The following is a 15,947-nucleotide window of genomic DNA, read 5'->3' as shown; positions in this document are numbered from 1 at the left end:
GTTTTGGGCTGGATAGGGGACTGCTCAGCTCCTCCCGCTGCATCAGGCCCAGGGAAGTGCTCTGCAAGGAGGAAGGGGCTCAGGAGGGCTGCCCGCCTCACCGTCCTCCTCCCAGGAGGCTGTGGTGAACTGGCATGAGCTCATCAGACAAGACCAAGAGCAGAGGACAGAGGGACTGAACCAGGACCACCTGGTGGAGGGATGCCCAGCCTCGAAGAGCACCTGAGTCTGGAGTCTATGTGGGGATCAAGATGGCCCACATGGGGGAGGCACAGAATGTCCTAGGAGTCCTGGTTTCCAGGATAATGGCTGCTTTCCCAGAGCCTGAGGGACAGCGTGTCCTACTGTTCTCTAGGGAAGGGCCCTTCCTGGAGGTGAGCTATAAGCAAAATCGTTTCAAGGGGAGTGCCTGGGGAGCTTTGATGTAGGGCCCCAAATGCACGTGGGTCCTAGCGACACCATTGTAAGGTAGAGGGGCCACTGCGCCTTTCCGGTGCCTGGCTCTGGCCTTAGTCGGTGCCCCCACTCTCGTGTGGAGGGGTGGCCGTGGCATGATCCCCGTACATAAGGAAAGACACAGGCTCCTCAAGCAGTGAGCGGCGGTGTCAGGGCTGACCTGCTGACAGCATTCCCTCTGGCCAAAGAGGGGAAACCCACTTTGTACTTTATGCTTTTATTTCTGCACCTATTGATTTTTAAGCAAAAGCATGTATTACTATCCTAACCAACATAATTTAAAATCTCCAGAGAGCCCCTTCTGAGGGGGAGACTTTTATAGAAACTCAGAGAGGCTTCCATTAGTGATGGGAGAAACAGGCCTGGCCCTCCACACGGACGAGTATCCGTCACAGCCAAGGATGAAGGCCTGTGTGCCGTTTGGTTGTTTGTCTTGGACTGAGAAAGGCCTAATTGCAGAGGCGGTTAGGGCTGCTGTGTCTACTGGGTGGATTTTTTTTTTTTTTGAGATGGAGTCTTGCTCCGTCGCCCAGGCTGGAGTGCAGTGGCACAATCTCGGCTCACTGCAAGCTCTGCCTCCCAGGTTTCACGCCATTCTCCTGCCTCAGCCTCCTGAGTAGCTGGAACTACAGGCGCCTGCCACCACGCCCGGCTAATTTTTTGTATTTTTTAAGTAGAGACGGGGTTTCACTGTGTTAGCCAGGATGGTCTCGATCTCCTGACCTTGTGATCCACCTGCCTTGGCCTGCCAATACTGGGTGAATTTTCACACTTCTTTCTGACCATTCACTTTTCTGTCTCTGTAACAGCCATCAGGGCCTTGGAGAAAGTTTTATAACTTAGTTCATTGATTTGGAAAATTATGCCAATAACCAGCCTTCCTAGCAAACTGTCCCTGAAGAAGACCACGACAGTTCATTTAGTTTTCACAAACAGTATTAGGAGGTGACTTGGAATTTTCTGGGGAAATCATTGAATATACTTCTGAGCACAAACCCAGTGGCACAGAGAGTCCTTGGTCGCCAGGGCTGTCATCATTTCTGGAGGAGCTGTGTCACACCTGGGCCCACTGAGACCCAGAAAGTGAGGCTGTCTGATGGGCCTATGGGGAGAATCCCACAAAACCGTCATCACACACCCACATTGGCCCCAGAGGTCTACTTTGTTATTTAAAGCTTACATAATAGAAATAAGGGACCCCCTGAAAACCTTTTCCTCTCTGATTTGGGAAGCTGAACTGTTTTTCGTGACACCAAAGCAAACAGCTTAGCAGTCAGGGTGGGGCTCCACTTTCCTCCCTCCTAGCCTGGTAGGAAAGTGCATCCATGCGATTGGTGAATCAGGATGGACCTTCTTCCTGCATATCATTTCTCCACTCCTTTTTTCTAATGGTGGGTGCCTCAGATCCATCCTGTGGGGGAAAGGACTTTGCGGAGCTCTGTGGGGGCTGCAGCTGAGGAGAGTGCTGGAGTCTTCAGGCGGATCTGTCTTTCTTGCTGACTCAGGAAACAGTAAAAGGTAACAGGAAGGTGGCCCTGGAACAAATGGAGTCCCGCAGTGGCCCAAGCCATGTGGAATAAACCAAATCAGTGCTGGCAGAAACTGAACCCAGATTATGAGTGCTGGCAAAAATGTAAACAAAATTATTAAAAGGAAATTGAACAAACTGCAGTTTTCATCTCCTGTTAAGTGCTGAAGTGTGCCAAGTCCAACTTGTAAACAAACAGATGAGCTTGGCTTTAATTAATGATAAAAAGCTAGTTCGACAGAGCTTGGAGAGGCCTATAAATATTATTTTGAAGAGTATCCAAGACACTTATAGCAGCTGTGTGAGCCTTTAGAATTGACATAACTATTTCAATATATGCAGAGCTATTTTTAACTTTTCAGCACAGGCCAGTCAGAGCGGGAGCCCAAGGGCAGTGGAGCCGGGACGCCTGTCACCTCCATCAGCCAGAATGCGACCTTGAAGGTCAAAGGCATTGGCACAGCAGTGTCCTGGGGCAGTTGGAAAAGTACCACAAACCAGGGAGCTCAAAACCACGGAAATGTATCTTCTCTCAGCTCTGGAGGCCTGAAGTCCAAAATCAAGGTGCCAGCAGGGCTGTGCTCCCCCAACAGCTGGGAGGGTCCTTCCTGCCTCCCCAGCCTCCAAAGCTCCAGGTACTCCCGGGTTTGTGGATTCACAGCTTCCATCTCTGTCTCCACCACCACATGGGCTCCTGTGTCACCCCTCTTCTTATAAGGACACAGTCATGACTTAATCCTAATTACAGTGGTCCTTGTTGTCTTCAGTCTCACTTTTCTGGGTTTTAGTCACTCATAGTCAACCACGCTTCACAAATATTACATGGCTACACCTGTGCTTTGGGGGCATTATTGAGTAAAAGAAAGGTGACCTGAACACAAGCACTGTGACACCACAGCCCATTTGGTCACTGGGTTGGCTGCCAAGTGGCCAATGGCAACCCAGGCTTGGATGGGATGGCTTGGAACAGCATACAACTGAACACCAAAGAATTGTCTATTTCTGGAATTTTCCATCTACATCACAATGCCTGCATCTCTCCCCTCCCTTTATCTCACCATGTGGCATTTTACAGCACTTTACATCATCACAAGAAGGGAAAGTACAGTATAATAAGATATGTTGAGAGTGAGAGACCACATTCACATAACTTGTATTACAGTATATTGTTATAATTGTTCTATTTTATCATTGTTATTAATCTCTTATTGTGCCTCATTTATAAATTAAACTTTATCATAAGTTTGTAGACATGGGAAAAAAACACAGTGTATGTAAGGTTAGGTACTATCTGAGGTTTCAGACATCCACCAGGGTCTTGAAACATTTTCCCCAGGATAAGGGGGCACTATGGTAATTAGATCTGCAATGACCTTATTTCCAAATGATGTCATATTCTGAGGTGTGGGGGACTCAGACTTTAACATGTATTTTTGGGGAACACAACCAACCCATACCTTGAGTGACAGGGCAGCAGGGCTGGGAGAGACCTCGAGGGAAGCATCTCCACCCTGCTTGCTCCGAAGTTGCCACCTCAGCTGTACATCTCCCCAGGGTGGCGAGGCTGGAAGTGCATTCATCTCCTGGATGCTGTGTGGTCCGGGGGCAGCTCCAGGCAGGAGCAGACAGCTGCCTTTGCAGGGAGTGGCCTCACCAGAGTAGAGGTGATGGGACGGGGGCCGAGCCTCAATACGCGGGCCCTGGTGCGCATCCCTCTACCTCCTCAGAGGAGCCCACAGCCCAGCCTCCAGCACACGGCCCAGAATGTGCCCTGGAAGAGCAACAAAACCTGGGGCTCTGGCCGGAATGACCAGGTCTACAGTGTGCATGAAAAACAGATGACCGTGTTCTGTGGCAGCCGCTGCATGTGGGGGCCTCTTTTTCACAGCAGCTTAGACTTGGCCCTGAGCAGCACAGGGCAGGATTGAGATGTGAGTCCGGTGTCTTGGACCTCAGACTCCTATGATGCTGCGAGGCCGCTGGTGGCTGGACCGTGGGGACCCGCAGCCTCTCACACATTCACTCAGCAGCCCCATGTTATGCCTCCCTTGCTGGCCGCATCTGAGGCAAGCAACCAGGGTCCCCATGGCCCTGGTACCCTTACCCTATGGTGCCAGCTCAGCCATGTGGGTGTCTCCAGGATGCCACCGCCAGGGAGTTCACATGAGGTCAGCCTGCCAGTTGGGGCTGCAAAAGTCGGGCTCACATCCTGGCCAAAGCCTCAGAGTTGATGCTTCCTGTGTCTGTGTCTGAGAGATGAAAAAACACAATAGGACAATGCTAATAAAAGGACCTTTAACATCTGGGGAGAAGAAGCGGCCGGGTGTTTTTTGAGGTAGAGGAAAATTACCCAAAAGGTTTTGTCACTTGTTTGACATTTTTGGGCTTGGTTCCCACAACCCAAGAGGAACTGGCCTCCAGGCAGGGACATGCCTGTTCTAAGAGTGACTGTGTGAGAGCCCAGCCATGCCTGAAAATGGCAACAAGGTCGCCCCACACTCCTTCCACCTTTCCAAAGTGAAACCAGGTTCTTGGGCCAAGCAAGAAAACTGGAATGCTGGCAAGGGAGGTGTTTTCGACCCGCCTGCTTATCTAAGTTTCGCATGCAGCTCCATTCATCATAGCAAGTGGTTTCCCTGCTGAACAAGGCAGGCAGGTCTGACAAACACAGTGGCTGCCAGATTCAGCAACAACACCGCTGATGGGTGGGGTACCATGCCTGTCTTTCCTTGTGATGGGGGAAGGACGAGTGTTTGGGGTTTGAGTGGGTTAGATGCCCCCCGAAGGCTCAGGATGGGCATCCTGGGGAAGCTCAGGGTTCCTGGGACCTCTGTGTACACTGGGCCTTCCTCTCAAAGTCTTTGAAGTGCATGTGTGCTTCATTTGTTTAGCCCTAAACTCTTAAAGCTGGCAGGCGTGTCTAAGCATGCTGATGGCCTCCATTTAATAGGAGAAGAGAATGAAGGCGAAAATCATACAGATGGAAATGGAGAAGATTTTCAAACATGTGTGTCCCTCAGGCCTCTGAGACCAAAGAATCACCGCAGGAAATCCCACCGTGAGGACTCAGTGTTCCTTCAGGAAGAAGTCTGCACAGGACACTGGCTGAAGCCACTTGGGACCCTGTGAGAGCTGGGCTGGAGGGAGCCAAATTCAGTGAGGGTGACCTCAGGGCAGGCACAGGGCAGGCTGCCGTCTCTCGCTAGTGCTGTTTATAAAGAGTTCCAACACAACGCGGGGAGAGACCAGCACAATGGCCCCATGTTCCTGCCAAGGCGAGCACCCCACCCGCTTCCTCATTGGGCTATTTTAAACCAGTTCCAGACATCATATTATTTTATCCATAAACACTTCAGAAAGTATTCTCAAAGATAAGAACCAAACACCCTACCCAACCCCAGTTCCATATTTATGCCTAAAATAATCCATGGTGACTCCTTAATGCTGCCAGATATCAGTGCCCAGGACTCCCTGGCATCTCACAGAATTTTTAAGACTCTGTTTTTTTCCCAACCAGGAAAAATTTCTTGGCTCGCTCCACTTCTTCCTCTTGTGACTTGTCTTTTGTCCCGCGGTGTCCCCAGGTCTGGACTCTGCTCTGGGCTGCCGGCATCCTCCCCACACCCCTGTCTCTCCTGCACAGGCGCGGGTCCCGGCGTCATTATCTGCGATTCGCGGCCAGTTTTGGCGGGAACACAACACCGGAGCTCGCTCTCTGCCCGCACAGACCTCAGACTCCTATGATGCTGCAAGGCCGCTAGTGGCTGGACCATGGGGACCCGCAGCCTCTCACACATTCACTCAACAGCCCCATGTCGTGCCTCCCTTGCTGGCCGCATCTGAGGCAAGCAACCAGGGACCCCATGGCCCTGGTACCCTCCCCCTAAGGTGCCAGCTCAGCCATGTGCCTGGCCGTCTCCTGGCACCCGTGATTCCATTGTGGGGCTTCGGAGGGAAGATGCTTCGATTTTGTGTCTCCTTTCTTCACCTGTGAGCTGTAATACTTTTCTGAAGAGGGGTTTTTCCTCATCAACTATTTGGTCATCCTGAGGTACAGTTGGTTTTTAGCATGTCCAAAGGTGACTTAGGTCATTGTTGCTATTTTTTGTATCGTTATAACTCCTGGATCTTACTGTATTTGAGGCGTTTCAACCCACTGCAGATGTTCTAATGGTCTCATCCTTGGCCGATTGTGGCCCGCGTGCGCTACCTCAGCGTCCCCACGTCCCTCAGCGCCCCCACGTCCCTCAGTGCCCCCCGCATGAGTCCCCTCAGCGTCCCCCGCCTGCCTTACCTCAGCACTCTCACGTCTCTCAGCGCCCCCCCGTGCGTCCCCTCAGCGCCCCCCGCCTGCGTTACCTCAGCACTCCGTCTCTCAGCGCCCCCCCCCGTGCGTCCCCTCAGCGTCACCTCAGCACTCCCACGTCTCTCAGCGCCCCCCCGTGCGTCCCCTCAGCGTCACCTCAGCACTCCCACGTCTCTCAGCGCCCCCCCGTGCGTCCCCTCAGCGCCCCCCACGTCCCTCAGCGCCCCCACGTCCCTCAGCGCCCCCACGTCCCTCAGCGCCCCCCACGTCCCTCAGCATCCCCGCATGCGTCCCCTCAGCGCCCCCGTGTGCACCCCCTCAGAGCCCCCACACCCCTCAGCGGCCCCGCGTGCATCCCTCAGCAACCTCACATCCCTCAGCGCCCCCGCGTGCGTCCCCTCAGTGGCCGGGTATATGTCTCCTCAGCGGCCCCGAATGTAGGCTGTGTGGTGTTGCTTTTCCAGGTGGTTTGTGATGCTTGGTAAGTTTCCTGGTTGGGATTCTTATGGTTGAAGTGGAGTGAATGGAGTTACCAAAAAAAGGAACAGGGTCACTCTTTCTGCCTTAACATTCCCCCCAAATTTTCCTGCAAGAGTGGAAGGAAGAAACGTTGAGGTGCGCTCCCCTCCCTCCACAGGGTTTCTTCCTGGACAGCGCCCCGCCTTGCCCTCGGGAGAACTGGGACGCATGCGGTTGTCCCCTGACCCCCTCCTGGCCAGGCTCCAGCACTCGGCGGTGTGAGCGACCGAAAGTGGCCAGGGAACACCAGGCCTGTCCCACATGGACGGGGCTGTGGAGGGGCTGGCTCCACAGCACACGGTGGGGCCTCTGGCCAGGTTCGCCCTCCCCTGGCAGTGGCTGTGATGCTTATGCCCAGGCGGACAGCCCAGACCAGGCTCAGAGCCCTATCCCCTCCCAGGCAGGCCAGGGGTAGATTCACGCCAGCGTCTCCCTGGAGGCCGGGCTCTGGCATAGGAGGGTGATTCCTCTGGAAGGTCCGGGGTCCCAAACCCCGGGAATGCTGGCTGAGGGGCACGCGACCCCTCTTCACAGAACCCTCATGCGCTGAGGAGGCCTAGTGACCAGTAGGGTGCCCGATGGTGGGCAGTGGGGGCAGCACCTGGGGGTGCCAGCAGCCAGGAGGACAGTGGGGTGCTGGGTTTCTTAGGGAGGGTCTGCATGCTCCCTGCTACCTGGCCATCCCAGGGCCCGGCCAGCGCCTGCTGCTCTCTCCACCCACCACCCCCTGGCCCCTGGCCCCTGAGGGTGAAGGCCTCTGCTGCTTCTGCAGGAGGCTCTGTGAGTCTCGGTGCAGCTGTGAGCTGCATTGCCCAAGTGCAGGTGTCCGGCCATGTCCTCCACAGCCATTTCCTCACTCCCAGCATCGTGGGCACATGGTCCACATTCAATATTTATTGAATGAAAGAAAGAATTAGCCTGACTTTGTTGTTGTTGTTATTATTGACTTAAAACAACACAAATCTGTTGTTTTACAGTTCTGAAATGACAGCGTTGCCGCTAGGCTCTGTCGGGAGGCACTGGGAGGTCCATCTCTGCCTCCCTTGGTTCCTGCCCCTTACCCCATCCTCACAGCCCAGCACAGCAGTGTTCAGTCTCTGCCTCAAGCCTTTCCATCCTTAGGAGGACCCTGCAGGTTACCTGGGCACCACCAGGTCATCAGGAGCATCTCCCATCTCAAGATTCATCACCGAGTTCCCTATGCAGAGTCCCTGGTACGGTGTAAGCAAGCAATCCACAGGTTCCAGGAAGGTGGGGTGTGGACATTAGGCAGGTGTGCTCTCCCAAGCGTGCGAGTTACACAAATATATGCCACGGGGGTTAGAGTTGAGGACATAACCCCAAGGCAGACAAGGTGCAAGTCTTCCCAGGCCACACATTCTCTTCCCATCATTTATTGTAATTGGAATTCTGTTTTTGTGCCATAGTGTATGTTTCAAAGCACGTTCAGATCAGTCACTAAATGCTACCAGCCATAGATAATAAAATAATAAAACCTAAAAGTTCATGTAAGAAGTCACTTTTTAGAACCCCAATCTTCCAGGCACTGTGGTTGCTTCTGTTGTTCTTACTCAGAAGCAGTCTTTGCTTCAATATAAGTTTTTTTTTTTTTTTTTTTTGAGACGGAGTCTCGCTGTGTCTCCCAGGCTGGAGTGCAGTGGCGTGATCTCAGCTCACTGCAAGCTCCGCCTCCCGGGTTCACGCCATTCTCCCGCCTCAGCCTCCCAAGTAGCTGAGACTACAGGCGCCCGCCACCACGCCCGGCTAGTTTTTTGTATTTTTAGTAGAGACGGGGTTTCACCATGTTAGCCAGGATAGTCTCAATCTCCTGACCTCGTGATCCACCCGCCTCGGCCTCCCAAAGTGCTGGGATTACAGGCTTGAGCCACCGCGCCCGGCCAATATAAGTTTTTCTTATCAGAGGAATTTGAGCCCTTTAAAAATATCAGGCCCTGGGAGACATTAAAACGAGACCGCTGGCTACATGCAGTGGCTCATGCCTGTAATCCCAGCACTTTGGGAGGCCAAGGTGGGCAGATCACAAGGTCAGGAGTTCAAGACCAGCCTGACCAATATGGTGAAACCCCGTCTCTACTAAAAATACAAAAATTAGTCGGGCATGGTGGCAGGTGCCTGTAGTCCCAGCTACTCGGGAGGCTGAGGCAGGAGAACTGCTTGAACCCAGGAGGTGGAGGTTGCAGTGAGCCGAGATCATGCCACTGTACTCCAGACTGGGCAACAGAGCAAGACTCCATCTCAAAAAAAAAAAAAAAAAAGAGAGAGACCGCAGCCACTTCCCACTCCCCCTTGAGCTGTGGGTTCATCTCTTGGAACAGATGCAAATGAACCCCACAATGCTGTATGCTGGACCCCATAACCCATGCCCACAGCTCAACAATATACAGCTCATCACTAGGCAGTGTTACTTCTGTAAACCAATGATATATTTTTTAACTGTAATTATTAGGTAAAATTAACACTACTTTATAATTATATATATATCACTTTACATTTTACAAAGTTATTAAGTAGACATTCATTTTGATGCCCTGAAGTAAATTTAACTTCTTTGCTCTCCCTTCTCCCCTCTATCAAGGACAGAGTGAGGAATACTTAGTTAGGAAAGGCAAAATAAATGCATCAGTCAGTACAGAAACACAAAGAATAGATGGGAGGAAGACAGGACCTTGAAGAGGCCACAGGGACCTCAAGGAAGGAGAAAACCAGAACATTAAACATGAGGAAAGCCCAGGGGTCACAGGAGAGTTAGGCACCATACAGAGCAGGCTGTGTTCATGACATAAAAGCAGGGACACACAGCATAAGTTTCACATTCTCAAATAATATGAAAAGACCATAACTGAAGAGCTGCAGTTTAACTTTGTGGTTTCTCAAAACACAAGTAGATGATGACCACCAACCATGGTTTCTGAATGAACTGGGTTCAAAATGCATCTGGTGGCAACAGAGGGCTTCTTTGGACCCTGGCATTAGAAGCATAACAAAGGTAATTCGAGGAGCTGCTATTTCAAACAGTGGTGGCATCCCGGGGAGCTTCTATTCCATGAGTCAAGTTCAATATCTCACCACCATGGAAAAGGAGTTTCCGAGCAGGAACAAGCAGTATCACTAGGAAACCAATGCTTGGGCCATCCTTGGAGGTCCCTGCTGTGAGGATGGTAGGTGTTCCTCCAGGGAAAGCGCTAGACTGGGTGTGACTCAGAGCCGGACGGGAATACACATGAATCTGGTTGATGGGAAGGCGGATATGTGTGCCCCCATGAGTCCTGTTCCATGTTGGTCTGCATGAATGGAGGCTCTGCAGATAGACCCTTGGACTGCATCTCCAAAGACTGAACCTGGACCCTGGGGGGTCCTGCTGCCTCCTTGTATTTCGAGGACGATGACCATCACGAGGGGAGAGGCGGGCCTGGCCACCATCCTGTCACTAACACACTTGCTCCTGGTAAGAATTCCTGGCCGGGCGCGGTGGCTCATGCCTGTAATCCCAGCACTTTGGGAGGCCGAGGCGGGCGGATCACAAGGTCAGGAGATGGAGACCACGGTGAAACCCCGTCTCTACTAAAAATACAAAAAATGAGCCGGGCGCAGTGGCGGGCGCCTGTAGTCCCAGCTACTCGGGAGGCTGGGGCAGGAGAATGGCGTGAACCCAGGAGGCGGAGCTTGCAGTGAGCCAGGATCGCGCCACTGCACTCCAGCTTGGGCGACAGAGCAAGACTCCGTCTCAAAAAAAAAAAAAAAGAATTCCTGATGAACAACTTGGTGTCAGGCCAGTCCCTGAACCCCCTTTTTGCCTTTGAAAACCTGCTTGCAACGAAGGGCCCAGGGGGCACTCCCCAAGGCAAGCTGGGCATATGTCAGGGAAAGCCATCCTCAGCTCAGCACAAATAAATTACATTAGTTTTGCCTCAGTTTCTTCCTTTAGGTTGGTAACAGAAAAATTGAGTAGAAAGCACAGAGTCCCCATGTGTTCTCTCCTCACCCCCACAGTTTTCCCTAAGAGCTTGCAGGCTGGGCTTGGTGGCTTACACCTATAATCCCAACACTGGGAGGCCGAGGTGGGAGGATGACTGGAGGCCAGGAGTTTGAGACCAGCCTGGGCAACAAAGTAAGACCCTATCTCTATAAAAACAAACAAACAAACAAACAACAAAAAACCCCCACAAATTAGCTAGCGTGGTGCGTGCCTGTACTCCCAGCTACTTGGGAGGCCGATTGCTTGAGCCCGGGAGGTCAAGGCTGCAGTGAGCTGAGATCACACCACTGCACTCCAGCCTGGGTGACAGAGTGAGACCCTGTCTCTAAAACAATAATAATAAACAAATGACAGCTTCCATGAGTGTGACCCACTTGTTATAATAGGTGAAGCTACACTGAGACATTACTGTCACCCAAACTCCATGGTCTGCACTACACCTACTCTGTGTGTTGGATGGATATGTAATGGCTGTGTCCGCCATTCTAGCATCGCAGCCGCTTCACTGCTTTAAAATATCTGTGCTCCCAATTCACCCCTCCCTCCTCCCTCACCCCTGGTAACCACTCATCTCTTACTGACTCCATAGTTTTGCTTTTCCCAAAATATCATATGGTTGGAATCACAGAGTGTGCAGCCATTTCGGATTGGCTCCTTTCACTTAGCAAACACAGCTACAGTTCCCTCATGTCTTTTCTAGGCTTGGCAGTGCGTGTTGTTTTGTCACTGGCTAGTATTCCATTGTCTGGGTGAACCAGTTTGCTTATCCATTCACCCATGAAAGGTCATCTGGCTGCTTCCAAGTTTGGCAATTATGAATAAAGCTGCTATAAACATTTGTGTGCACATTGTGTGGTTTTGAACTCATTTGGGTAATCTCTTGGAACATGATTTCTGGGTTGCATGGCATGATCTTGTGATGTACGTTTGGTCCTTTTCCCATTTCCCAGACACACAGCTCCTAAAGCCTTGGAATCTGTGGAGTGACAAGCGTCTTTTGTATGCTAATGAGATGACTGGGGGCTGGGGATGCCTGGACAGCCTCAGGATGGAGCAGGTCACCAGAGGAACCAGCCATGTGCATAAAGGGTTGGAACTTGTGGTCTCATCCCCAACTCTAGGGAGGGGAGAAGGCTGAAGGTCAAGTTGATCGCCAATGGCCAGTGATTTAACAAATCATGCCTACATGGTAGCCTCCATAAAAACCCAAAAAGACAAAATTCAGAGAGCTTCTGGTTGGTGAGTACATGGAGGTCCCTGGAGTGGTGCCCACAGAGGGTGTGGAAGCTCTGCACCTCTTCCCACGCGCCTCTCCCCATGCATCTCTTCCAACTGGCTATTCATTTACATCCCTTTATCATGCGTCAGTGAACATAAGTAAAGTTTTTCCCTGAGTTCTGTGAGCCATTCTAGCAAGTAATCTAACACAAGGAGGGCCAGGAGAACCCTCCATTAATAGCCAGAAGGTTGGAAGCACAGGTGAAATGACCTGGGACTTGCAATTGGCATTGGAAATAAGGGCCATCTTGTGAGGCAAATACCTCAACCTGTGGCATCTGTGCTAACTTTAGTTAGTGTCAGAATTAAATTGAATTATGGGTCACTCTGTTGGTGTGCACTGGAGAATTGCTTGGTGTGAAAACACCGTTGCAAAATTGTGACAGTGAGAGAATTCTAACATTGTTGACTCCATCTTGCTTCTGACCTCCAAGCTGGCCTTGGTCATTTCTGGGTGTAGGCCGAGCTAACTTCAGGAGGAATTATAGTTCAACTTGAAAGCAAGGATGATAATAGTCCCTCCCTAAAACTAACTCCCTCCTTGCTCAAGGACTGAAAATTGCCTTTGTAAGATTATTGAAAGGTACAAGAATAGGATTATGGGAGGAACTGAACTCTGCTGAAACGTAGGCATGCTTTCTACAACCCCTTACTGCTCAGGAGTCATGTGAGCAGAGGTCACAAGACTTGTGTCTTTACCAATTGCTTCTACAGATTGGGGTCCCCAACAGGTACCAGTCCATGGCCTGTTAAAAACCAGGAGGCACAGCAGGTGAGCGGCAGGCGAGCAAGCATTACCGCCTGAGCCCTGCCTCCTGTCAGATAAGCGGTGTCATTAGATTCTCATAGGAGTGCAAACCCTATTGTGAACTGCACATGTAAGGGATCTAGGGTTGTGAGCGCCTTATGAGAATCCAATGCCTGATGATCTGAGGTAGAATGGTTTCATCCCAACACCTTCCCCCACACCCCCTGGTCTGTGGAAAAATTGTCTTCCACAAAACCTGTCTTTGGTGCTAAAAAGTTTGGGGACCGCTGCTATAGATAACATCATTACTGTAGAACCTAAGATTGGTTTTTGAGATGTTTTTAGATTGATCCCGCCTGGACTCCTGTCTCATGACTAGGCTGATCCTGTGGCCCAACCCAGAGGCAGACTCAGCACATGAGGACTGTTTTCCACACTCCTGTGATTTCATCCCCAATCAGTTAGCAGCAGCCATTCCATAGCCCCCCGTCCACCTAACTGTCCATAAAAACCCTAGCCTCTAAGCCTTTGGAGAGACTGATTTCACGGATAGCTCCAGTTCTCCCATGTGGGCCAGTCTCATATCAATTAAACTCTTTCTCTACTACAATGCCATGGTCTCAGTGAATTGATTTTGTCTGTATGGCAGGCAGGAAGAACCCGTCAGGCAATTACAGGTGTGTGGAGAAAGCCCCTCCACATTTTGAGGACCAGAGTGTTCTGTGTTGACAGTATGGTAGGAGAAGACAGTTTGGTTTGTTTTCATTATATATATGTGGTAAAGGTATGCTTAGTTTTATAGGAAACTGCCAAATGTTTTCCAAAGCAGTTGCAACATTGTGCATTCCCACCAGCAGTGAACAAGAGTTTCTGTTGCTCCTAATCCTCCCTAGCATTTGGTGTTCATATTTTATACTTTAGCCATTCTAACAGGTGTGTAGTAGTAGCTCATTGTGGTGTTTGTTTGTTTGTGTTTGTTTGAGATGGAGTCTTGCTGTGTCATTCAGGTTGGAGTATAGTGGCATGATCATGGCTGACCGCAGCCCCAATCTCCTGGGCTCAAGCAATTCTCCCACCTCAGCCTTCTGAGTGGCCAGGACCACAGGTGCATGCCACCATGCCTGGCTAATTTTTAAATTTTTTGACAGATGGTGTCTTGCTGTGTTGCCAAGGCTGGTCTTGAGTTCATTGCCTCAAGCAATCTCCTGCCCTGGCCTCCTGAAGTACTGGGATTACAAGAGTGAGCCATGGACCTGGCCTCATTGTTGTTTTAATTTGTAATTCTCAAATGACATATGATGTGCAGCATCTTTTCATGGGTGTAATTGCCATCTGTATATTTTCTTTGGTGAGGTGTCTATTCAGATCTTTGGCCCACTTTTTGACTGGATTGTTTTTTTCCTATTGTCAAATTTTAAGAGTCTTGTACATTTTAAGTTCCATTCCTTTATCAGGTATGTGTTTTGCAAATATTTTCTTCTAGTCTGTGGCTTGTCCTTTCATTCTCTCAACAATGTCTTTATCAGAGCAGTTTTTAATTTTGATGGAGTCCAGCTTATCAATTTTTTATTTTATGAATTGTAAACCAAAAATAAAATCCTAAGCCCCCCAACTGACTGAACAGACCCCTCTTGGCCAACAGGATCCCAGAGAAACCTGAAAAATTAAATTCCAGGCCATGATGGGAAGAGAGGTCAGACACACCTCATTATAACCTCTCCCTGTTGGGGTTTAGGCACAGCTAACCAACATTTACATTAAAATAGAGATCATGAGACTGACAGAGAAGACTCTGTGGCAGTAAGATACCAAATGCTAACCGACTCTGGCATAGCATCACATAACAGATAGCAAACCCTGAAGACAATGAAAATATTTTGTACCATGGTATATTTCTTTGACATATTTGTAAATGGCCCTGCAAAGTCACCTTTTGTAGCAGAAATCTGCATCCGTAGAGAATCTCCATTAATACAACCAGGCCTTCCCCAGATCTAGGAGAGATTAACTGAGACTCTGACAACTTTCAAGGTCCAAAAAGGAACCTTCACCATCCATTCTCTCTGAAGCCTGCTATCTGGAGGCTTCATCTGCATAACAAGAACCTTGGCTTCCACAACCCCCCTTATCTTAACTCAAGAATTTCTTTCTACTGACTTCAAGTCCTTAGACAAAGCTTAACTCTTTCAACCAACTGCCAAACAGAAAATCTTTGAATTCACTTATGACCTGTAAGTCCCTGCTTCACAATGTCTCACCTTTCTGGGATCAATCAATATATACCTTCCTTGTATTGATTTATGCCTTTGCTTGTAACTTCTGTCTCCCTAAAACGTATAAAACCAAACCGGAACCTGACCACCTCAGACACACTTTCTCAGGACCTCTTAAGACTGTTTCCCAGGCCATGGTCACTCACACTGGCTCAGAAAAACCCTTTTAAAATATTTGCAGAGTTTAGTTTTTGTCATCAACAGGATCATGCCTTTGGTGTTGTATCTAAAAAGTTATTGCCATACCCAAGGTCATTTAGATTTTCTCCTATATTATCTTCTAGGGGTTTTATAGTTTTGCATTTTACATTTAGGTCTATGATCGTGTAGAATCAGGATCCGATTTCACTTTTTTTTTTTTTTTTTTTTTTTGAGACAGAGTCTCGCTTTGTCGCCCAGGCTGGAGTGCAGTGGGGCGATCTCGGCTCACGGCAAGCTCCGCCTCCCGGGTTCACACCATTCTCCTGCCTCAGCCTCCCAGAAGCTGGGACTACAGGCGCCCGCCACCACGCCCGGCTAATTTTTTGTATTTTTAGTAGAGACAGAGTTTCACCGTGTTAGCCAGGATGGTCTCCATCTCCTGACCTCGTGATCCGCCTGCCTCGGCCTCCCAAAGTGCTGGGATTACAGGCGTGAGCCACCGCACCCGGCCTAATTTCACTTTTTTTTTTTTTTTTTTTTTTGAGACGGAGTCGCGCTCTGTCACCCAGGCTGGAGTGCAGTGGCCAGATCTCAGCTCACTGCAAGCTCTGCCTCCCGGGTTTACGCCATTCTCCTGCCTCAGCCTCCAGAGAAGCTGGGACTACAGGCGCCGGCCACCTCGCTGGGCTAGTTTTTTGTAT

General features: G+C 50.2%; 1 long non-coding RNA gene across 1 annotated transcript; it reads right to left on the bottom strand.

Annotated features, from left to right (window-relative positions):
• Positions 1–1,842: 1,842 nt before the first annotated feature.
• Positions 1,843–6,330, bottom strand: LOC139359038 (uncharacterized). The gene is made up of 3 exons (XR_011614556.1): positions 6,279–6,330; positions 4,089–4,233; positions 1,843–1,991 (listed from the first exon to the last, which is right to left on the bottom strand). It is a non-coding gene; the product is annotated as an uncharacterized lncRNA (long non-coding RNA).
• Between the last annotated feature and the right edge of the window lie 9,617 nt (positions 6,331–15,947).

The sequence above is a fragment of the Macaca nemestrina genome, chromosome 16, assembly GCF_043159975.1.
Source record: "Macaca nemestrina isolate mMacNem1 chromosome 16, mMacNem.hap1, whole genome shotgun sequence".
Classification (NCBI taxonomy): Eukaryota; Metazoa; Chordata; class Mammalia; order Primates; family Cercopithecidae; genus Macaca; species Macaca nemestrina.
The sequence above is the reverse complement of the archived record's forward strand: the minus strand, read 5'-3'. Positions and strand labels throughout refer to the sequence as shown.